This window comes from Anastrepha obliqua, chromosome 3, assembly GCF_027943255.1.
Source record: "Anastrepha obliqua isolate idAnaObli1 chromosome 3, idAnaObli1_1.0, whole genome shotgun sequence".
NCBI classification, from domain to species: Eukaryota; Metazoa; Arthropoda; class Insecta; order Diptera; family Tephritidae; genus Anastrepha; species Anastrepha obliqua.
Window position 1 is genome coordinate 875,063 of NC_072894.1, and position 26,457 is coordinate 901,519.

The following is a 26,457-nucleotide window of genomic DNA, read 5'->3' on the forward strand; positions in this document are numbered from 1 at the left end:
TCTACATCGTCCTCACGGTATTATAGAGTTCTTGCTTCGTTCAAATCTGTACAATGGGTAAGTCGCTAGGCAACCCTTGTGAGCCAGAGTTGCCTCACTTAAAACTGTATAGCGGCGTTTTTCGGTTAATTGCATATTCGTCGTTTAAAAAAATGTCAGTGTTTCGTTTTCGGTTGAATGGGAAACTGTGTGTTAATATGCATATTGTTTGTTAAGAGCGGCATGGTTTTGTTGAATTAAAATTCGATAGCAACGGAGATAATATGTGTGAGGCCCAAAATTATTCCATGCTTGTTAACTTACGTGCTGCCATTTTGGTATATTCAATGAAATAACTAGAAAAGTGGTAAATAAGTTCATTCGGTCACGGTAGTAAATAGTTTAGGGTGCAAAATTCACCGAAGCCAAATTGCATTCGCAAGTAGAAAATGGAAGAGTTCGTTGTTTGTGTGAGTGGAGTTTAAGAAAGAAGTGCGCTGAAAAGGTGGCAAAAAGCAAAAGCAAACGCAAACAGAACGACGCATTATTAAAGTGTAAAAGAGCCAAAAGGGAAGCCAATTGTAGTGTTCGTGCAAATGATGTACACCAAATGCGATAAGAAAATCGAGTTCCATTAAGAGCGGTAGTGGCTGTGTTATTGCTGTTAAAAAATATAAAATGAATAAGTGTTTGTGATACGATATGAAATATAGTCCGGATTGTTCATGAAAAAGCAACGTCAAATGTGATCCGCTCAAAGTCCAAACAATGAAGTAACACATTTATGGAACGCATCCATCCATCTGTAATAATAATAAACTTGTCCATGTGTGTGTTTGGCTAATGCTAAATGCTATCATGAACTCTCTTAGTATATACAATTCTGTAAATTTAAGAAACAGGTGTCATTCTATAAAGTAAACATTTACTAGTTATGTTTGGGCTCGCATAAGAGTATATTTTTGTGAAATCAGTACTCCATTCAACGGCTGGGCCTAGGTTTGAATACTCTGCACCCACAAATAACAACGAGCAAACAACAGCGAAAAGACTGAAGAAGAAAATAATGAACATGTGTCGAAGTCAACCACTGTGAGTAATAAAGAAGAAACAACTGCAACAACATGAATAAAAAAACGACTACTCAGGCGAATAGGAACAAGTAAAGTGGATGAGAATGAAGTATCAATAGAGTTGATAGAAGGTAAGATCAAAGTATAAATAAAAAATGTGAATTAAAAAAAAAAAACGTGCATGAATATATCCATTTAAATACCCTGCAGAGAAAATCATTCGAATGGAACTGGGTTTCTTGTGATGCATTAAGAACGATGACCAGTTCGCATTTTCTTTTTGTTCCATATAAAGTGGCTTACAATACGTTTACATATGCACTAATCACCTATAAATCCACCAAATTAATCTACCCGTTAACATATGGCAGATTACCTCCAAAATTGACGATCAGCTGCCAATACTGCTTTGACAGGTTTTTCTTCATAGAAATCATTTTGGTGGAATATTTCGGTGTTTTGGGTTTCTTTAATTATTACTAACGATATGAAGAAATACAAAGAGAAGGAATAGCTAATTTAATTGCACAAATAATAAACAGTTGGAGGAAATCCGTATGCGACGTTTATTGAGGTTGCAAAAAATTATGGCAGCAATACGTATGGGAAATTCTATATTTTATAATAAGAAAGAAGAGGACAAAACGTTTATGGACACCCCCTTTTTTCTGTAAAATGAATCCATAATTAATAACCTGTTATCTTTGCCGGCATCTATTTCATTTAGTTTTTATTTTGATGTTTCTCCTTACATTCGTAATAATAATTATCGATAACACAGAAAGCACAGGGTTGTATGTCAAAAAGTATCGTTTTTATCTAGGACTATTTTATTATCTCAGATTTTGGGAGAGAAATTTTGTATGGGAAATCGCGTTTTTTAATTATGGATTTTGAGTTAAGTGCGAAAAAGTAGACCATCTACTTATATGTGAACGCATTATTAAATAAGGATTTTTAGATTAATACTACGTAACACACAATAATTCAGCAAACCCTCAAATAATTGTTTTTCTTAGAAAATGATTAGTTAAATGCCCACAGATTTCGTTGTGTTGGGCATTGGGGAGCGACATGGCATTTAAAACCCCAACCATTGGAAAAAGGACAGTCCAAACTTTAAGAAAAGTCCCCCATGAACCCCCTCTACAGACACCTGGATCGTTTGCAACACATCATTTTGGCAAAGAAAATGTGAAGTTATTGAGGTAAAAAAACATAACGAACAAAAACCATTAAAACTTCTCATACCTACATATATACATATTTGATTTGTCAGGGAATATTTTTCAATATTTATTTTAAAATATTGTTTTATATAACAACAAAAAATAATTTGGATAAAAATGGTGCGATATTTGATATATAAATTTTTATAAAAAATTCCACAACAGATAAACAAACAAATAATGACACTGTCTATTGTTTAATAATAAATTTGTGTGGAGAAATTCGGCTTTAATCAGATCGGGCCATCAATTTGGGCACAATAACTTGAAATCATTGGGCAATTAACTAATCCATGCTCGTTATTTTTCTTTAAATTTAACAATACGTAAAAAAACAGAATCCCGTGCTTTCAAAACTGTTTTGTTTTCGGATTATTAAATGTACGACTATTTAATATTTCATACGATAACCGTTATTTCTTTAAATGACCACTACGTGTTTGGGCATAGATTCCACCAACTTTCGACGAAATTTGGCGGTGCATTGGAGTCTCCTGAGAATGGTCGCAGAAACGACCTCTATATAGGCCCATATATTTTCTATAGGCCTTATGTCAGGATTTTGGGCAAGTGTTTGCAAATGCTTCGTGTTAAGAAAGTTCCACATTTTAACATCATAAGCTATGTGTTTGGGAACGTTTTAATGTTGAAAAAAAAAAAAAAAAATTGTTTCTTGACATACTAATTTTTTTTCTGTAGTGTAAATTTTGCTTCAGAAATGATGGATATAAATGCTTATCCATCGTGCCATCTATGAAAACTAATCAGCTCCCCATGCTGTCATACTATCCCGAACCATGACAGAACCTCCACCGTGCTTAACAGTGCACTTAAGCTTTTTGATTCACAGCTCTTTATTTGAATCTCGTCATATCGTACGATGACCATCCGATCCAACACTTTTCTTTTATAGGTATTATTTTTTCTTTATATAACTGGCTTTTACTATGCTACGCGCCTCTTAAGGTCCCGTCCTGTGAATGCCGTAATCGGAGTCCAACCACCAACTATAGCAGATGAGCTTACCTGTGAGACACGCGTAACAATGGCACAATTACATTCTGGATACTGAAGCAGGTTAAACTCCTACTTATCTAGAATTGACCCCGATACACTAAACATATGTCCGGCATGTGAAGGTACCCCGCACGACACTAACCACCTTTTCACATGCCCTTTAAAACCTACTCATCTAACACCCCTCTCCCTCTGAGCTAGACGTAGATGGCCGGTGATATACCCTACACTGACGTGGCTTCTATTTCTGTTAAAACAACAATGCTACGCACCCCTACAAAGAGTTGAATCCAAAATAGAAGGTGAAGTTCGGTGAGGGTAGTGATATGGTATGAAGTTGTTTCAGCAAATATGGTGTTAGGCCTATTGTCCAAATAAAAGGCCATTCCACAAACCTGAATCGTAAAACAATAGGTTGAAGACCAAAGGATTTTGCCAGTGTCTGGCGTCTTTTATTTATTTATTTATTTATTTAATACACAAACGCCAATCGGCAACATACAACTTGGTAACAATTAATGAAAAGATAAAAAATGAATTTTGAGGGGAAAGGTTTAAACAAATTAATTGGGTATTTGTAACAATTAATTGATTCAAAAAAAATTTTCGAAATGTTGTTTGACCTGGGGGTATGGTAATAGACGTGATTTAATATCTGGTACGAAGGTATTGAGTGATCCGCTGTAAAAGTCCACCTTTTGACAACTTTGACGATAAATTACTTTTTTTATCAATACTGTTTCAACATTGAATACTTGTCTCCGGCAAATTCATTAATTTGCAAAAAATATTTTAAATGAATTTTCTTGCTCATTTTCTTAATGCAACTTGTGTATTCGAAAAAGAAAATCTATGATTACAAATGTTATTCTGATCATGAGTAAAAGCTGCAAATGTTTATGTTAGCCCTTACGCAATATTTTAATTTTCTAAAAGTCTTTCGAAATTTCAAAAAGAAGTCATCTACTTAAAATAAATGCACATTTCCAACCCAGCATCATTGACCCCGATTGAAAATATAGGCAAAAAAAAAAAAAAAACATGTATAAACAAAAATCGAACCACATTTGTGTAAGCTGAATAGCCTCTTGCCGCTATCCGGTGGTGTTCCTCTTCACCTTGTTTTTTTTAGTAAACACAAAGAAAAAATATACATATGTATGTACATACATATTATATAGAAATTGATAGTATGTGTAGGTGGGAAATCGAAAGAATAACAGCAGATTGGAGTAAATGAAGTGGTTTCAGAAATTTGTTCGATTTAGTGATTAGGTTAACTCGTCGAACATTGAGCATATTTACTTATTACTCCATGTCCATCGCTAAAAATAAGTCAATATAAAATATTTATGTATAGTTTTCACACAGAATCAAGGAAAATATCTATAAATAGATTAGAAAATAAAAGTTGTTTTATAAAATGCGAACATTCTTTGTGCCATGCAACTTTTTGTATCACATACAAGCGTTCGTATGCACATATGCGCTTATAAAAGTTTCCGAAACAATTGCATTACTTAGTCTCTTGCCTTTGTATCTGGGATGATTAAAATAGAAACAGCTGTATGACAAGCGATGCTCCCTAAGTTAATTGTACGCCAGCACTTTGAAGCTGTATTTCCAGCCAAGCTAAGAGATGCACCTTTCTTTTAAGATTTATCTCTTCTATGCGGTACCATGTATGTGCATATCTAATATATGTACTTAATTATGTGTACATATGTATGTATGTGCATTAGCTCTCTTCTAGATTAGTTCTTTTTTTGGGAGGATAGTTTTTAGCGCAGCTAATTGAGGAAAAAAATATTTCGGAATATTTATACTCATTCATGTCTTTACGTACTATAATATTGTAAGAATAATTGTCTTCAATTTCAAAATGCAATTGGCATTTTAAAATTAAGTTTCAAGTGAAATAGGATCTGATCTGGAAAACTTAGTGCATACCATATCTATAACCTCATAATAAGCGATAAATTATTTCTGCATCCTGTAGATACGGTGATTGTACTCAGCTGTAATACTGTGTTTGATTTATTTATTTATTAACAAATATAGGATTTTTTAAATTTATTATTTAAAGCTTAATCAAATAATTCGTAAATACGTTGATGAATGGATTTGTATAAATTCTCCAGATAGCCTAATGAAATTTCAGACCAGGTCGTGTTAATGATTCGGAAGCATTTTTGTCTTCAAATTGTTGCCCATTCTCATAAACCTTACAGTAAGCCAGCTCCATAGATTTTCAGTAAAGTTAAGATCTGACGAATACGATGGTAATGCTGAAGTTTCAAAACTTTTGGGGCGCAATCCACACACTTGAAGTGTGTATATGTGCATTATCCAATTAATAGGCTCAAATATTTCACGAGTCTCGGGGAAAAGATAATTCTAACAGAGCTTTAAACCTGTTTCCCGTCAATTTGTACTCTACAATTTTCAATACGAGCATGCCATAGTACGATATTGCTCCCCATACCATAACACCATCTTCACGGCTGTGATGTCGACTCAAGTACCTTATCTCCTTTCTTAACTCATGGAAATAGTATTTGTGTCCATCAGGCCCATCCAGATTGAACTTCTTTTCATTATTAAATATTACTTTTTCTCTTCACCGGGATCGTTATTTGTAACAGAACTCCAAGCCAAGGGACCACGCAAAATCGAAGCGGTGTTTTTTTGCGAAATTTATACAATTGCGGTTTTTTGCGATTTTGTATGCTTTAGATTTGGTGGTTTTAGAATGGCTCTTCAAACAGGGGATTTGCTGGGTGAAACATTTGCCATTTGTAAAGTTGTATTTATTTTATTATAAAATATAATTTAATTTTATTATAAAATATAACTCTAGTATTTTTAACCGTAATAAAAACGCCGTCATCGGCAAGCACCTAAGCTCTGCTCACCGCTGATTACCAAGCGGAATGTGTTCTTTCTAAAAGCGCACAGGCTTTTTATAGGCAAAAGCAATCCTATTAGAAAATTCAAATTTAGAGTTTGAAAAAAGACATCTAGTAGTCATTAAAATTTTAGGGCATGGCCATATATGTAAGAAAAACTTTAAATTAAATCTTCTCTCCCCTGCTTTCCCATTTTATTAGAACTAAGAAGTTTTCGACCAAACACAAAGAATGCTTTAAAACACGATCCCTTTTCAGAGTTTTATTGCGCAAAAAATGTAGGCTAACTGAGCGCCTCTATTCAATTGAACCAATAAATCAAGCACCATATTACAACTACTGCAGTTTTACTGCTGCTGAATACCGTCAGATGAAGTAATATTTTTATGCATGTTAATTTTCGAGCAAACTACAGTCTTCACTTGAATTATTGTATCAGAAACCCTTGTGCTACGAGATCAAATATGGTGAATGAACCATTTATTCCATTCTTGCCTCTAATCTAGAGAACCGGACTGTTTGTATGTGTCTAAAATGGATCGTCGATTTCTGCTGTGACGTGTCCTGCCGTAAAACTTGCAAACATGTACAAATGAGCGTTTCGATATATATGGAAATTTACGTAACGGGTGATGACAAAAAATTAGCCTTTTGTTAAACTCCTTTAATTTAAAAGCTAAAACATTGAATCAATAGAGCTCAATGGTGAATATTTAATTTACTTCGTATTTTCGCTTTCGTTGAAAAAATTGCAAAATAAATTGCCGAAAAAAGTCACCGGAATCCGAAGACGTGTCCTTTCCTTAAAAAGTAATTCTGATGACAATAATGTCTTCCATCTTAATTTTTTAATTCTGTATGGAAAGCGGAAAATTCTGAAAACTTACCCCAATGCTGTTCATGAAAGGATTTCTTTGAAAATTTAAGCTCCAACTGGAGACCTAAAAAATGTGAAAAGCCCAAAAATGTCGTCCAGAGGTTATTCGAATAAATTCTCACAAGGTCCTGGCGTACGACTGATCAAGGACCTCCTTCAACTGTACAATAATTTTCCTTAATGCTCTATGATTAACAAATAATTTTATTGTAGACATTCTGTGAAGAAATAAAATAAATACTTTTTAAAAAAGTGTAATTGCGTTTGTCATCACCCGTTATACTCTTATGGAAATTTAAGTTTGGTTGTAAACCATTCGCAAGAGTTTTTCCTGCGTTACTCAGTCGATTGCTTCGGCCGGCTCTAAATTGGGATATTTTAGTAGTTTGCATGCCACGGCTGGTTTGTTATTTTCATTTGTGGCTGCTGTGCCAGCAATAGTTTTGTAGTCATATAATTGCTATTATTGCTGTTGTTGTTGCAGCTGCGCATGCCACATGTGTTGTCATGCCGCATTCCACTTCGGTATATTAATGGCTGTGATTATGCTGTTCTCGTTTCCTTCAAGTACTTTGCTTCGGCGTTGTCGTGCGTGTTTGCGTATATGCGTATGGGTATGTATGCACTCATACGTATTTACTACTTCCATATGTGAATGCAAATGAATGGGTCCATATGTAATTTGCATCTTGGGCCCATTTTCCTGGTTAAAGTGCCATGAGCCGTCTTTATGTCTCATCACATATTTTCGTAATGCAGAGCCCCTACCTTGCAACATGAGCCTTCCGGCACCTATAAATATGAGCACACTCACAATCACGTCAAGAATTGAGAATGTCCTGTATAGCACATTATTTTTGGCATTCAAGTTCAAGTACTGGTTCCAGTTTGAAAATTCTCGTTGATTTTTGATTGTTTTTCTGGCCTAAATATCGTGTTTCTATTATTTTGGCCAGCGGTCGCCGTGGCCGAATGGGTTGGTGCGAGAAATAACAAATCAAAATTTATTACTAAAGTAAGGTAAAATACTCTATATAGCATATTGTACATACCTATAGGGTTTGGGTGGAATATACCTACATACACACACAAGTCCTGCCTGCACACAAATCCTTAGCAAACAGAAGTTATTTTTTGCCTCGGCTTTCAACAGATTTCTTCTTTCGGTTTTTATAATTTTCATAACATAAAGCTACTGTTCCGGGCTCACACTGATAGGTCTACGCCCTCGCCAAAAATTGATTATATTTTTTCTTTGTTAAAACCGTTAACTATTGCCATTCAAAATCATTTTATGTTTCATTGTATACAGTTATGTATGATTGTGGAGTATTTATATTTTCTGTGCTTATCTTGGCACTGATCGATTCGGTGGTTTATTCGGATTTAGTAATCGGAAATCACTTTTGTGGCAGCTGGTGGACAAGGTCATTATCATACCATAAAATCAGCTACTTCGAGCGTATTCATAAACGTGTTGTGCGCGTTCATCTCTACATATGTATGTATATACGAGTCTAACAACATTTACGTACGGGCGGACCCCAGACAACAACACAATATCGTTTACTTCTTATTTGCTTTCAAAAGTTTTCCTAACTATTACTAATTTCTGGAAGCGCAAAATTTGTCTTGCTTAATATTACAGCAGTTTACGATGGCGAAGCACATGGAGTGGGAGGATCTCAACGAACAACGAATGAGGTTGCACTGAACTAAAGTAAGCTGCTGCTGCAAAACCTGATGTAAAGCAATTATTTGTAAAGATATACTTACACATATGCACATACCTACGAAAATACGTGCATACATTCATGCATAGCCACCGATCTCTATTTCATTTTACATCGATACGATGTGATCTTTTCAAGTATAGCCTTTGTCCATTCCAAGAAATCGTCAATTTGGCGAAGGATAGTAACTATGTAGTTGTATGTCTGAAATTGCGCGAGAAGTTTTAGGAGAAATGGCAACGTTGTGCCCATCAATTCATCACTTTCGTTTTTTACAACTGGTTCGTAGTTTTAGCGTTTACTGTGCGTAAATGACATTTAAATTGCTCAAATGCTTGGCAGGAGTTGAAGGCGTCGCGTTAACTGGGTTTGAGTCTGGTTGGCTTTGTTTGGCTTTTTTATGTTTTCTTCTGCAGTTTGAATGCAGTGTGGTAGAAAATTTACTTTCAAAAGCCTAGTGGAATGCGCCTTTTCACGTAGATTAATTTTGTATTAAAACAATATATAACAATACTATGTTCAATGATAATAAAATAATATATACGTAGTTTGGATGTCACTTCTGAGATCACGAGATCCGGCCTTTTGCGATTTCTTACGAATCATATGAAATGGAGACGGAGGAATCCTCTTTTATAGTAAAAAAAGCGACTTTGACCATAACTTATCAGCAAATATGGGCGTGTTTGAATGTTTTTGTTTAGTCTTAAAAAAGGCATATGCATACCTTTGTTGTAAAAAGTTACACTGACTTACTTGATTTTTCATTTTACCGTAAATTAATTTGCATTCAATCCTATTGATTTCTGTTTATTCGGCTTAAATTGTTCGAGTTTAAAAATTATACCAACTTTTTTCGGCCATAAAATTCATTTTTTTACTTCCAAGTTTTTTTGCATCAAGAATTTTTCGATATGTCTTCAGTTACTTCATCAGATATGTGGACGCTAAAATATAATATTAGATGCGTATGAATTTAACTATTGTCATCGTTTTGCTACCGATGACATAGTTTTCACTTTAAATAAAAATGTTTATGAATATCTAAATTCCGAGTTGCTGCGATTGTAATAACGAGGATCAAAAAATCTCGGGATCGTGAAATTAGATTTCGAATAGATAATATCCCGTAACTTGTAATGTTTTCAGTAAAGCCAACATTCCTAAACGTAAACCAAGAAATGTTGAGCAAACACCATTTTGGCTCGCTTGCGTTAGTGAGACATTATAAATTGTAATCAATAAATTGCACAGAAAAATCCCTTAGGATATGCGAGCTTTTGGTATTTTTTAGCTTGTTGAATGGTCTCGCTGTCCGTGGCTTGTTGACTTTCCCTTTTATTTGAGTATTTGAGTATTTAGGCTTTCTCAAATGGGAAGGAAAAATTCGCCTATCTTCTGCCCATCTACGGCAGTAATACGAGACGAACTCCACTACGTATAAATATATGCGCGTATGCACGTATGTGTCACATGTGCAACTATGTGGTGTGGCGCGAATTCAGAGTTGACTTTGCCTGGCGCGCTTGTGCATGCCAGCTTGTTTGGTCACCTTGCATTCGAGAGCAAAAGTGCAAGTTGCCGAACTGTAACCAAATAATGCCAGACTTTATAAATAAATTTGTGACTATGATTACCATTTGCTCCCTTCCTTCCACCTGGTGAAGGCATGATTTTAAGCTTCATTCCGACAGCAACATTTACGGCTATTCTGCTTTTGCTGCAATACGTGAAGCATTTGGGCTGTGATGTCTATTGCAAAGCGGGAAAACGCGTCAGCTAAAACTATATCGGTTAAATTGCAGCTCTGTGATAAGACACTGAACGACCGAGTTTTGATTTTTGCACACTGCACAAGATCCTCCCTGCGCCCATGGCTATGCAGGTATGTATGAACATATGTACTCGCTCGTCGCATATTTGTTGCATGTATTGCTAGAGCAATCTACGAAGATCTTTTATGGGATTGGCTCTGTCACACTGACGTTCGCTCGCCAGATGGGGCCGTCAGTGCGGGCCGTTTGGCAAACCGCTGCTGTGTACCTACTACTAATTTGCCGAAATAGTCTGCACCAAACAGCGAAAACCAACCAACTCAAGCACAGGTAAGCTTTGCTCCACAGCAAGTGGCGTTCTCCTTTCGCATTTGACTAGTTTTTAGCAACCATGATTCGTTGTTTGTATATTAGTTTAATGTCTTCATATTGATGCAAATAGTTTTCTTATTGAATTAAATAGGCGAACGAATAAGTGGTTTAATGAATAATGCGATAGACCCGCCTGGCGGCCTCCCATTCGTTGCGCCTTGACGCTGATGGTGATCTCGATCGAAAGTAGCAGTACATACGTGCGCACATTTTTCTGCGCTTAAGCGTTTAATCGAATTTACTGATATAAATGTGAATATAGTAGCCAAATTGTTGTCCCGTTTTACCTTTGCTTCGTTCAATTGCGCCGTGATTCCTGGTATTTTGAAACATCTAATTTTAAAACTTGAATTGTAAGTGTGCGCAGCCAATTTTCATGTAGACATTTTTTTGTTTTGAAACTCTGAGAAGATTTTTTAGTTGGTCGGATTCTGAAACGATCTTTCAGGACAACCCAAAACTACAATTGCCAAGTGCTGTTAGAGTCAAAAGGGCTAAGAGTTCAAATACACCTAGTATTTTGACCGCCCTGTATTAAATTATGGAGTAATTTTAGTAATTTGTAATTCAATAGGGCTGTAATTTTTTAGGAATCAGATGTTAATACTAAAAATTTGTGTTCAAAATACCTGCATATATTTTTGTTAAATCTAATTTGGGAGTTTCGGTAAATCTAATATATTCACACTTTTATTTTCCATATATTAGGTGAAGTAAAAAGGTCCGACACTTTTCCGCTATATGTTTTTAGTAAGCCAAATTTCACGATGCACGAGTATACTTTGCAAAAGATTACACCCTGCTGTGATTTAAAGATCATCATGCTTCCAAAAAGTTCTTTGCCAGTTTCAGTTTGGTGGATCAGGTTTTGTATTACAGCGTTCGAAAGATTAGGTCGAACATAATTCGATCAAATGATGGGAATCGTGGGGTTCGAACGCCAAGTGAACTGAAGATTAGCTAGAAAAAGTTTAGGACTATTTTCACAAGTCAGGTCTATGGGTGCACCCCGAATTATACAAATAAATAAACGTAAGCAAGTTGTTTTTATGAATCGGGACGAGGATGTCATCACGTAATTTTGAAAATGCCTTAATGGGTGTATATTTGACATAAGTCGGATAATTCTGACTTAATTAATTTCATTGTATGTACTAACTTTTTACTTGACTTAATTTATTAAAATTCGTATATAATATTTTGGCATCGGTATCGAAACATACATAAATATGTGTAATGCAAAACTTAAGTAAACATTTTAACTATTTTCTTCATTCACTCCCCTTCGGCCGCGGCTGCTTGGTATCGACCTTAATATTCGGCTGTGACCCACTTACGCAATTACTTGCCGCGATTTTCATCGTCAAAATCTGTGTTTTTACAAACAGCATAAAATAAAAAAGAAACTTGTTGCGGCAGTGACAGAAATTGCACCTGATTTTGCGGCACACAAATTTGACTTGGATGCGCCACCGTGGTGAGGCGTCTTCGTGCAGATGCGCGAACTAAAGTCCAATCATCTTGAAGTGTGAGTGTCGATGGTTGCTCGCCGAACCTGTTTGACTGTCGTTTCCAATAAAATATCTTCGACATCGGCGTAACAAGCAATTACACCAAAAACATTCGACTAGGCATACGTGATTGGGGTTTGCGTTGGGTGTGTCCTAATTCCCACTCAAGCCAAATCAATGCCACTAAAAGCCTTTTAGGTATAATTTTGATAAGGCTCGTTTTCGCTAATGTAGCAAAACACCCCAATTGCCCGAAAATCGTAATATCATTTGCTTATACTGAGCTTTAACTTTTCGGATTATATATTTGAAATCACTATTACTTAGGATATGCAAATGTATGTACTTCATCTTGTGGGTATGTAAGTATACCACATCCATATATAGTTTTGAAGCCGTAGCTGAATGGGTTGGTGCGTGACTACCGTTCGGAATTCACAGAGAGAACTTAGGTTCGAATCTCGGTGAACCACCAAAATTAAGAAAAACATTTTTCTAATAGCGAGCGCCCCTCGGCAGGCAATGGCAAGCCTCCGAGTGTATTTCTGCCATGAAAAAGCTCCTCATAAAAATATCTGCCGTTCTGAGTCGGCTTGAAACTGTAAGTCCCTCCATTTGTGGAGCAACATCAAGACGCACACCACGTATAGGAGGAGGAGCTCGGTCAAACACGCAAAAAGGTAGTAAGCGCCAGTTGTATATATATATATGTATGTGTATATGTTAATTAGTAGAATCTTTTCTCAGTTTTATCAATCATTTCAGTTACATACCTGCTAATTTTTATATATGCATATGTACGTACATATCCATTTCTATAGCGTGTCTGAATTGAATCGCTTAACCCAATTTAGGTCTCACCTAAGAGTTGAATGCACGCATCGGGCCAGGTTGGCTGATAATATTTGCCATTATGCAACATGCAACCTACAGTTGTCGCGGCTCATACGTTGCTATACTGACGCGCATTTTAGACTGTCCTAATTTTGTTTGAAGCTGTTGAAAAAGCAACTCATACCAGCTGAATGCACATATGCGATGCCAGGGCACTTGTAAATAGTGCGTGGGACTATGAATAAGTGTGCGGAAACTGAATTCATATTTATGCATGGGTGTATATCCATGTATCGAATCCAGTGTAGAGCAGTGAAATAGATTTGCCTCTTGCACCCATATTTATGGACTAGTAAAGCAGAAGACTGGAATCTATGGCAGCCGCTTTTCCTGCCGCAGTATGTGACCCTTCTCGGTATGCTGAACCCCATCCATCTTCTTTCGCCACTAGAGACACTATGCAGTAAGGTTGCTCCAAACACTTGCTTTCAGAGCTGGCATCGAGTTTAACCCTGTACTCGAGGTCTATTTTAGCCGAAAAAGGTTCCACCTGAATTGAAGTTGGATTTAATGCAACCAGTAAATCTGGGTCGTTTCGGCAACGTAGAACCGACTGTCGTGGTTTCGCAAGTTTATCACTGTTGCCGCAACTCGCTTCAGTTATGGAAAACTCGCTTCGATTTCCCGGTGGAAGCAGTCGTTTTAGCAAACAACCAGGACCACCTACGCAAAGCCGAATGAAGGATCTCCATTTGGAGATGCGGCAACTGGTGAATTAGCACAAGCGGACGAAATTAGATGAACACCTGAAGACCTGTAACCTCACCTCTTGTGTGATTGGAAATTGTATTTCGTCGGACCCGAGCGCGAGCTTTTTAGGCGACAGTTTACACCGCATCTTGCAGTCAACAGATCCAAGTGTCGTGCTATCAGATGGTTGCACAACCTGCCAAACAAAAGTGCACCACTTGCTTTTACCAGCGATGAGGCTCAGGTGGCCGGCAGAAATACAAAAGCTGCCAAAGTGATTGAAAAATATGGGTCCACCGCGAGTAGCTTATATCACTAGAGTCTTCAATCTGTGTAAGGCCACTCCTATCATTGCTGAAAAGTGGGAAATAGGAAAGTGATCCCACCATTGAAATCTGGAAACCCGCCAACCAAGGGAATGAAATCGTCCGACACATCTCGGGCTCGGGGGCTTAACCCAAACCGCCCCTATGTGAGAATATTCCTAGAAGCTCTGTACATGTTTTTTGCCCATAACTTTGTTATTTTATGTCAAAGTATGTAGACTTTTGTCCATCACTGTATTATCTATTCCGCACACCGTGAACAAAACGGGGGTTTGTGGTAGACGCATTTGCATAATGTTTTTATTTTGTTAAATACCTCTTTGTTATTTTTGGCGCATACAACTGCTGCTTCCCTTTCGAAGTCGATAATACCACCTTGTCAAAATTTTTTAGTTTTATACATTTTAGTAACATCAGAACATAACATTTTTACCAATTATCATTAGCGTGAGCTTATGGATATTTATATGTTTTTCATTTTGGGACAAAAGTTGACACCATTTGTCTTTGGAGTCCGGGTTACTGTGTATACAAAAATAAAAAAAAATACTAATTCTTATTTCATCTTTATTATTATTAAATGCTCTCTGCCGTATATTAGAAGTATTCTCGTGTTTGCATTGGAAATCAGTAAATTTGGGTAGCAAATGAAATCCATCGACGTCGTTTCAATAATTTGGTGATTTATACTGTATGTTAATCTACTTGATTGTAGACTAGAAGTACATACAAAGAGACTTCCACTTCACCACTTACCACTCGGCTGTCATTATCTGAATGCAATCATTGCTCTTTATGTGATGTATTGGAGCATCAATAGGATAGACGTTTTTAATTACTCCTAAGAGTCGTTGTGGTCGTCCAGAACCATAACACCAAGTCGAAATTCGATAGTTACATTCGGTAAACAATAACAAACTGTTGCATGGATCATGCATAAAACGCATGCGTGCGCCCAATTGCGGTGCATTAGTCTCGTCGTATTGGTGAATTCGAGCTGAAAGCGGAACCTTGCCGCCTTATTCGGTATTGTTTTTATAAAGAGTGAAGGGACGTAAATACAAGTAGTTGAGTATATAAAACCAAAACAATAAACGAGATGTGCGGCAATGCGGGGCTAAGTGAACAATTGAATGCTTTCGGTATGAAGCTTAACCCTCTTGTGTGCAGCTCATTCTGGCTAGACCAATTTGAACTTTAAACTGACTTTTAATAGCGATATGATACAGAAATAAAAAAGAGTTAGTTTTTTACAACGACAACTGTGGAATTCTGTTAAATATTTTATACTGTTTAGTGGAACCACCCACATACTTTTTTTGCCCATATGCTTACTTACACATATATTTATTGCTCTCTAATATTTTTTTTTTTTTTTTTTTTTTTTTTTTTAATTTTCGATCAAAACTAAAAAGTTGCCTTTTTTATCATAACAAATCGAAAAAAATGCGTTTTTCCGTGTACAATCTTTGAGCTATGTTTTATGTTACTTCATTTACTTATACACAAAATACATGCAAACACGTTTTTATAAACACATTTACAGAGCCATAAATGGATTATTCGTATTTGAACTCTTCTCAAAACACCCATTCGAGTTCTTAATTATTACACTTTTTCTTCAACGACGTTTAGAGTGGTCGCCTGTCAAAGGGTTAAACAACAAATACTATGTAGGTATGGATGTATGCACAGTAGGTTGGGTCAAATTGTTCTGACGACAACTTTTCATCAAATTGTATGGCATTTTCGGTATAGAAGATCTATATATAGAAGAGTTTTAAGCATTCGAATTTTTGGAAGCTAAATTCATTATATGCAAGTTTTGCAATGATAGATTCATTATGAGGTTTGCACTTCTACCTCATGGTCTTTTGTGCCCTCTACGCATCACAGTACCTCATCCAGACCCCATTCCCTTATTAAACTCAGGATGGAGCAGCTGGCGAAGATGTCTCAACCTTATCTTTATAATATTTTTAATCGATTTACCAAGAAATGTAAGTGCATTTCTGACATTCATATAGAGTTTTTAGTGAAAAAATACAAAAGGATAAATATACAAATGAAATGAAACTCAAATGTAGATAAGTGAATACGATGTAAAACCCGAATAATGAAGAAAAATTTATTTCACGAAGAGGTAATGTCTTCATTTACAAATGCGCGGGATTGAGACTCATTTAGGACCTATGGTTTCTGTTAGAATTATCTGTAGAGTTCGAAAGTACCATACGATTCAGTCAAACAAAATCGGTCCACACTAATCTACAGATTAGTTGAAGTGGCGATGACACAGAAAATATTTCATCACCAGAAGGTGACTTGCAATTTTGGCCACTTTAAACCTACAAGAAGAGAAACGACTAGTTTACTTGTTTATGTAGATACCCAGAAAATGATTACAACAAAAGTATATACATAAATAGACTCAGAGAAAATACAGTAATTAGAGCAGATCGGCGGGAATCGCTGCTAGAAACGGATGTCTGAATTTAACAATTATAGCGGCAACTCCATCCGCTACTCAGTGTGTTCTTACGCATGCAAATGCAACGTAATGCACTCGCATTTGAATTACAGCAGCTTCAATGCGGTGATCAGCCACACATTCTCAGTACTGGATAGTGAATAAATCATTATGCATTCACACATTCCGGGAAATAAATATGAATTTACTGAATGGAAACGCAACAATTATTCTTCAATTTTTATTATATGTCACAAAATTACTTTAATGTCGATTTAATCAAATGGATACGATTTAATCAAATGGACATTAACGTTCAAAACATTATAGGGATTTTCTATTTCTTACAAAGTTGCAGAAGAGAAAGAAATACAAAAATTCTATGAAATATGAAAATATGAATAGTCGTAAGTTTTTTCAGAATTGTGCCATTAACTATTTTAGATATACTCTTAATAGTCAGTAGCTTGAGAGATTCCACTTTTCGTTGATCTGTTTTTTCGGACAATTTTGTATACTAGAATTTCAAGAATGTTCTTTCTAAATTACTGAAATATCACTATTTTAAATGACCATAAATTTGAAGCTGATCGTGGTTACTACCATATTATTTTCCAGTTTTAATAGCAGCATTCTATGTACCAAGAAGATTACACTTGATTACTTCTTCATTACTGTACTTAGAGGAATGTGAAAACACTTCATTACTTTGCCTTTTTAGCAACAATATACATATTTCAATTTTCTATATGCGTGGTCCAAGCGTACAAGCAGGTTTTCCTGTGTTGCGAGGCGGTTGAGGCAACCATGCATTTGCAGGTGCAATCACTCAAACGTGTGAGCTGGCGATCAAAGCAACACCGTAGACGGGGCGGTGCGTAACGCATGAGGATAGCTTTTGGTTGTGTTTTTGATGCTAATGGCATTGTTGACCGGCTTGCCGATTGGCTGTCGTTCGTGTGCGTGAGTTTTCATAGGTGACGTTGTTTTTGGCCAGATCATTGCGAACGCTTCGTCTGTTGGCTCAGTTATAGCAAACTGGGTCACCAGTGCAACTGATAGTGGCACTTTTCTCTTTCCTCACAGTATTTCATATGGCCACCTATCGAGGCAAAGAGCAAAACATGTTACATTTATTATTTACATTTAACAAATGTTTTTGAACGATGCCTCACACTTTCAGCGGTGCCACATGACACGGGAGCGTACGAAAGGAGTTGTTTCATATTCGATTTTTACTTTCGTTCTCATGTCACACTATTTGCAGAGAATTTTTGACAAATGTTGACCCAATTTTCATAGCCTAAAGTAAGAAAAAAAGATAATATTCAATTTAAGCTTTTTTAACTTGTTTCTACTGTAAACAGTTTAGGCTGAAAATAATTGTGGATTGTTGGGAATTCAAAATATAAAGCAAAAAAAAAATTCGGTGCAAGTGACTGAATTAACTTATTAATTGAAGTATTAATTGCCACAAAGCCACTCTGTTGAAAAGAAAGTACGAGTGCACGAACGCATATTCTTAATGGCGGCAAAATGTCCAATTGTGCCCCTTTTCTGAGGCTCGAAAATTTCTTCCCTAACCCATTTTATTGACATGTCGCACGCCACATTTTGCTTTTGTTCGCCTCTGGATATCTAATGTCCGAAGTGCTGTCGGCTAGCCTACGAATTGAATGCTTCATTGTTTATACATATTTAAATGCGACCAGCTGCGCTTATGGGATTGTCTGAGCGATGGAAGTTACTAGCCTGTATTGCAATAAATTTGCTTGATTTTCGTTTATTTATCTATTTATTCAGTATGCGGGGGTGGCAAAGAAAAAAAAACAACCAAAGAACATACATACATACATATGCATACAGGGTTACCCCAAAAGTCGTCCTAAATACCTGAGGACGTTATTTTTTATAGTTATATTCTTAATTATTATAAATGTATTATATGTTTAAAGCCATAAATTCAAAACATTATCCAGCATTTTCAACTTTCATGGTTTTGTTAACTTTGTTTGATGATTTTTATTAATTGATTCACACTTTAACTAAAATCAGAACTTCATTTTTTTTAAGTGAGCGACAAGCGAAAACCACATTTTTTTTAAAGAATCTTTAAAATCGAATATCTTGAAACAATAATGCCCTTTAGTGACTAGGACAACTCCTCTGGTAACCCAGTATATTCCACATTTCGAGCGGACTATGATGTGAAACGGCCCTTCAAATATATGTACATACTTAAGACTTCGCAAAACCTGAATGGGCTATGGCCGTAAGAGTTGAGTTGGATTTCTTGCGCAAATACATAAAATAATAGGAGTCCCGGCATGCACCGAACGTATTATGTTTCAAAAGTTTTGGCACAAAATAAACCACACAAGTTTCATTTATCTTTCTGCACATATTTCAATCAAACATGACCAAAAATTTCAAGTTGAGTAAAACAAATCAAATAGTTCCACATAAAAGTATTAGTCATATTCTAATACACGATTATTTTTACCTGTTAGCATAAAACGCCTTTGAAAAAAAAAAAACACTATTACTTCGTTGAATAGCCTCTGTTTTTTTGCACTGTATCAAACCTTCGTGGCATAGAGTCTGTAAGAGCCTGACAACGGGATACCTTTCCATGCCTCTTTTACTACCTTCCACAAATCTCTAGAACATTTTTTGATGTCGGTTCAAAAGTTTTGTATGGGTTTGAGACGGATCAGACCAAGGTATAACTTCGACCCCCGTTGTCTAATATTTTCACATATGTCCTTTGATGCATGCCTTCTATCAAATAAGTTGGACCTACTCCGCTGCATGAAAAACTACCCCATACCATGACCTTAGCGCCGCCAGATTTGACCGTGAATGGGTGATTATATTCGGTGTGGTGTGGGCAGTGCCCACTGGGCACCGAACATACTTTCTAGAGCCTATACTACCAAGCAATTCGGTTTTCCTTTCATGTGGCCGCAATATATTTCGCCATTTACTCTCGTGCCATACATGCTCTTCCGCGAACTCTACAGGGCTTTAACGTGTTTCATCATTGCTCTCTTTTCCTCTGTACAGTCCTTTCTTATGCCCACCAAAACCAAAAAACCAACACAAAAGTTAGCTATAGTTTGTTAAAATTGCTGATAGGCTACTTACTATGCAAATTTTATGTATATAAATATGTACATATTTATAATTTTAAAGTTGTTTTGAATAAAAACCGTTTTGTGCAAAGCAATAATAAGTATTTAATAATAATAAGGCCGCCGTAGCCGAATGGGTTGGTGGGCAACTACCATTCGGAATTCACAGAGAGAACTTTGGTTCGAATCTCGCTGAAACTCCAAAATTAAGAAAAACATTTTTCTAATAGCGGTCGCCCCTCGGCAGTCAATGGCAAACCTCCGAGTGTATTTCTGCCATGAAAAAGCTCCTCATAAAAATATCTGCCGTTCGGAGTCGGCTTGAAACTGTAAGTCCCTCCATTTGTGGAGCAACGTTAAGATGCACACCACAAATAGGAGGAGGAGCTCAGCCAAACACCCAAAAAGAGTGTACGCGCCAATTATATATATATATATAATAATAAGTATTTTACTATTAGCGTCCCGTTAAGTGTGTCGCTATAGTGCTAATGCAATTTATGTTCGCCGTTGATGTTTACTTAAAGTGTTTAGCTCCGTGTTATAAAACTTTAAATGGGCCGTTGAAAGGTGCTTGTAATGGTGTTTTATGATCGCCAATACTCACGAAAACAAACCTTGCTTTCGGCAGCTCTGGATGTATGAAAACTGACGGCGAATCATGAAAAGATGTTTCAAGAGGCTTCACTTTGTTAAATGACTGGTTTAATGAAGTGATAAAATCATTGCCGTTCTTTCTGATGATAGGATCGTTGAAAAACTATCGTGGTATTGTGAGTGTTTTTCCAAAAACAAGCTAAGCTGGAGATGCATTAAGATCGTCTTTGACAACTCAGCGAAACCCAAGTAAAAAGTAAAGAGGTAATTCAGTGATCCAATCACAGTCTGTTAACTTCGCTTTTAATGCAATCTTCAGCGAATAATGCCAGCGTTTAATTATCCCATTCGCTTTTGGACTGTAAGACATCGTTCTGATATGTTTAATTCCGAGCAACTTGTTTAGTTCTTTGAATAAAACGGATTCGATGCACGGGCATCAGCTGTCTGTTAGTTGGCTAAATGTTTACAAGCGCGCGGAGTAGTAAACGCGAAAAAAGGAAATGAGTACGAGTAATGGATATCAAACTTAATAGTGTGATTGCATTATATTTGGCTGGAAAATCAGAACCAGCGATTGTTCGTGAGCTCGAGTACCTTAAAGTAAATAAAGTTTTTTTATCGCACCATTACTCGTTACAATGGTACTGGTAGCTTCGCGAAACGTCATGGAGGTGGTCATCAAAAGACTGCAACGTCAAGTGAAATGGTTCCAAAAGTGAAGTAGCGACTTGAGCGAAATCCCCGACGAAGTGCCAATCAAATGGCGAATGAACTGAAAATATCTGACCATAGCATCCGCCGCATACTGAAAAATTATATCAAAGTCAAGCCTTACAAGATCCAAAGGGCGCATGATCTCATACCAAAACAGCAACAAGTCAGACTGGAGAGAGCGAAGGAGTTGCTTCGCTTGGCCGAAAGCGATCAATTTCCGAACATTGTGTTTTTTGACGAGAAAATATTTCAAATTGAGCAATTCGTAAACTCCCAAAACGATAGGGTATATTTGACCGCCTGTTCATATGAGAATTTGAGTCATCGATTGGCCACCAGGAGGCAGCACCCGCCACAGGTAATGGTTTGAGCCGCTGTAACCGTAGATGGGCGCTCTCCAATCCTTTTCATCGTGCCTGGCGTCAAGGTAAATGCGAAATATTATCGGGAAAGGATTCTGGAGGTTGCTTTGAAGTCGCGGGCAGACAAACATGGACGTTTCAACAGGACTCGGCACCGTCTCACAATTGTCGAGTGAACCAAGAATGACTAAAAAACAACGTTCCAAACTTCATAATGTCCACACAATGGCTCTCAAATTCATCACACGCGACTCCGATGGATTATTTTCTTTGCGCCATTTTTGAGAGCAAGATCCGAACTAAAAGATTCACCAGTCTGAAAAAAATACGCGAGTGGGCTAAAATACCTGCAAGTCACATTCGGGCAGTTTGCGATTCGTTTCTGGACCATCTCAAGGCCATAGTCAAGGCAAAAGGTAATCATAATCATAAATTGATTCTTAATTTTGTATTATTTTCACACGTTTTTTACTTTGAATTGAATAAAAGCAATTTTTCAAACTTAATTTATGGTCTTTTTAATTGGTTACACTTCGAGTGCCGGACCCTGTGCATACGAGGAGATTTTAATTTATAAAATTCGGTCGGTAATCGGTATTTAGACAGATTTTCACAAAAGATCTTTTGCGTAATAGTTGTTGTATTGGGTATCGTGTGTGATCAACGAATGCTGATGAGCAGTCCTTCAATTAAAGAATTGCAGCATTTCGCTCCAAAAGCATTTTTTACAATTTACGGAATGTTTATATGGCTGTGAAGTAAAAGTCGTGCAGAGTATCTCATCAATTGTCAACCATTGTCTGCGAATATGAATCGCATGTGTATGAATGTAGGTACATATATACATACATATTTACGAACCAGCACTTACTTATAGCATGCTCAACATACCGCAACACATTTACGCTCCTCATTAAGCTGTATCTAACGAATTGCTGCAAGTCACTTCACTTTTTAATTGGCATAAGAGTCGCTGCTGATTGATTGTTCGTTTTCAAAAAATGCTAGCAGTGCCTAGGAGGGCGGCAGTGCTTATTGCTAAATTTTGCAAAATTGCATTTGTATTCAGAAAAATGCGAAAAGGCTATAATGTGGACCATTGCACCATTCTGTCCAAGCAAGCCTTTTCCATTTTATCCGTTGTCATACCAAATTTTATTTATTTGTAAAATTTGGGTTGGTTTATTGGCGCAAGATCTTTTCCAAAATTGATTTCCACAAAAAATTTATCTCTGCAAAAAATTGTAGATCGGAGGCCAATCGGTGAACTAACTACATCGAAGATGACCTGACAAAACTCGGTTCTATTCTTCACAGTTCGTATTTATTTGCTAAACCCACTTTTCATTTACCTATGTATAAGTAGTCGGGGTTTATTTCTTGAAAACTCCTCCATCACAATCACAAAATCACAAGAACATATTTCAAAGTTTGCATGCTTACATTGCGCCAGTTGTTTTCGATTTCAGTGAGATCAATCTACGTAGCTTTTCTATAATAGATTCAGTGTTAGGGCCGATGATGTAGTAAGAAGTTAAAAATGTTATGCTCCTTTCGAAGTAGTAATTGGGAACTATGAACTGGTTTAACCTCCATCACCATTTATATAGTTATTTGTCTACAAAAAATTTGACTTTGAGTCAAATCTAACTCATGTTTTTAAAATACGAAAATGTGAGTATTACGAAAACGAAATGTCAAAAACTCCTCGTTACTCCTATCCCAATGACTTCTCTACACTTTTTGCCACCAACCCCGATACCCACGATTTTCTACCCAGGGTAGAAGTAACAGTCAAAGTTACCCTCACTAGTTTGCTTCGTATAGCCAAATGGTATTCTATCTTATCCTGAGTCTTATTTGCAGGCGAGAGTGTGTTTACATTGTCTTTATCTCTGTAACAATGGAAATTGTATCGGGAAATCGAGCTCCAACTTTTCCATACCTCATTCGTTTTGTATCATGTATCAATGCGAAGGGAGTATATGGATTATTAGTTGACTAAACTAAGTATCTTTGTCTCCGAGAAAATATTTTACAACATTTTCGGTATTTTGTAACACATATATGTATGTATACAGGGTGAACGATATGAAGAGTTACCTATTCAAAACATCATAACATTAGTTTTTATTGATTTCAAAGACATAATTGTTCAAAAATGATTAAAATTCTAACATATGTATATTCACTTTAGCTCGATATGACCACCTTTTGCCGTGACTATAGCCTTCAAACGGCCAAAAAATTAGTTGCATGCTGCACGAATGTGATCTTGAGGTATTTTGGACCATTCTCGTATAATCGCTTTTTCCAGCGCATCCATACTGGCATATTTTTTAGTACTCACCTTGCTCTCCAAAATGGACCAGATGGTTCACACGAGCTTTATGAGGCGGTGCCGAGTCCTGTTGGAACGTCCATGGTCTACGACCGAAATGTTTGCACGGCCAAGGCTCTAAAGCAGCTTCTAAATCATTTTCCCAATAATAAGTCGCATTCACTTTGACACCAGGCTCGATAAAAACGATTGGAGAGCGTCCATCAGCGGTCACTGCGGCCCAAACCATTACTTGCGATGGGAAATTGCTTCGAGTGGCCATACGTAGGTCCAAATTCTCGTATGAGCGTTCGGTCAAGTAAACACGATCGTTTTGAGTGTTTATGAACTGCTCAATTGGGAAATTTTTTTCATCAGAAAACACAATATTAGGAAATTCGCTGCTCTTTCGCACCGAACTTTTTTTGCTGAGGTGAACTTGTAATCCTTGACCTTGAGTTCATTTTTCAATATGCGTCGAATGCTGTCTTGCGATATTTTCAGTTCTTTGGTCATTTTTCTTCCACTTCGACGTGGATTTCGTTCAAGTCGAGCCTTCACTTTCCGAACCATTTCTGGTGTTGTTGCGGTGCGATACACAAACATTTTTTTCACTTTGAGGTGACTGAGCTCACGAACAATGACTGGTTGTGATTTTCCAGCCAAATATAACGCAATCACACTATTACGTTTGAATTCCATCACAGAAAAAAAAAATTCAACAAAACTGAGACGCAAATGCATTTGATGGCTTATAAACAATATATTGAACTGTTATTAGAATAATTTTGACGTTGATGTCATGAGCTGTTTTACAGATACAAGCAGTGTGAAGTTGGCAACACTTCATATCGCTCATCCTGTATATATGCACATGTGAAAGTGATTTTTCGAATTTAAAAGTTATCAAATCGAAACAGAGAAATATAATTTCAAACAAGCCTCTTAAATAACTTTTACAAATATCAACAACAAAGGTACAACTAGATATAGATGATATTTTGGATTGTACCAAGGCACATTAAACAGGGAACAGTAGTAGATCAAAAGCAAGATCAATGTATTTTGTGTTTTGTCGTCCCACCTCTCGACCAATTTGTTGATGCCAAAACTCGCATGCTGACCGTGGCATTCTTTTCGAGCATTTTCCAGTCCAACTAAACACACATTATGATCTTTGGATGAAAATCCGGCTCGACTCTTGCCTTTGGCGTATATCCTGTAGCCAACCACTTCTTTCTTTGCTTCATATTGATGTATAGGTACAAAAAGTCCTGTGTATGACGCGTGTTGCTCGAAGGCGTCCTTCTTTGTTCTTTTCGTTGAGCTCGTTAGGCACTCAGGCTCCCAATTTTTCGGTAAATCCCATAGAATGAAGGTGATTGAGAATCATTTTATGATCGTAGTTCATTTTTTCCGCCAATTCAAGACTGATTTTTCGATCATTCTCCTTTAAAAGTGATTTGAGACGTTCTTCGTCGAATTCAGAAGGCTTTATTACACTGCGGGACGTGTCACCGGCGTCAAAGTTGCCATTTTTGAAGTTTGCAAACCATTTCTCTGCTGTAGCCCATTACGAATTAAAAGCCCGAATATTTTGTGATGTGAGTTCAAATCAGTAGGACTAAGTAGGCAATTGAGTAGTAAAGTCCTCTTTTGACGAATAAAACTAACACTCTATATGGCTCTCATCATGGCCGTCCTATCGTAAGGCGCAGAAGCTTGGATGATGACAACATCCGATGAGGCGTCCCTTGAAGTGTTGGAGAGAAAGATTCTGTGGTAGATTTTTGGACCTTTGCACGTTGGCAAGGTCGAATATCGCAGGCGATTACACTCATAATTTACTTTTTGATATGTTGAATTATGTCTTTCAAGAAAGCTAGTGTTTATAAGTATTAAAACTGAGTTTTTGAATGTGAACCCGAGGTAAAATATCCTTTGCTTGGACTTATTACTAGAAAAATTAGATTTCCGAATACTTTTGTGAGACACTGTATATCAGATTTGTGCTTAAATGTGCTAGTGCGTCAGGGAGAGCTTCGTTGTAATTATTGTAACTTTATATGGAAAATATATCATCCGAACAACTTTATGTATTTTCACTGATTGAAAGCACGAATTCGGGCGCACATTGTTATTTCTTTACATATTTGGTCGAGTTGTTGGTCTTATCTTTCCTGCCTATTGAGGGCTGTTCGTTTAGTTGGCAATTTATATGCTTGATCGCTGCAGATGACAAATCCGTTTTTGTCACTGTCATTCCATTTTATAGATGTTTTTAACTGACTTCAAAAAATGGCGGTTATCAATTCAACACATTTTCAGCTTTTTTGTTTACGTTGTAAGTTTGTTTTCTTTTGCACAGATTTTTTTCGGAAACATTTTTCTTAGAATTATTAATTTCTTCGAATAAACCGAGAAAAGTGGGGATCATCGACAAACGACAACAAGGAAACTCAGCATTTATAT

General features: G+C 36.7%; 1 protein-coding gene across 4 annotated transcripts in view; it reads left to right on the forward strand.

The window, feature by feature from the left end:
- The first annotated feature begins 155 nt into the window (after positions 1 to 155).
- Positions 156 to 26,457, forward strand: part of LOC129241255 (klarsicht protein) — a 194,147-nt gene continuing 167,845 nt past the window's right edge. For 3 of the 4 annotated variants that reach the window (XM_054877494.1, XM_054877496.1, XM_054877492.1), the window contains exon 1: positions 156 to 1,183. The gene's annotated coding sequence lies outside the window, so the exon portion shown is untranslated. The remainder of the gene's footprint in view (positions 1,184 to 26,457) is intronic. The other variant, XM_054877493.1, reaches the window with a different exon arrangement.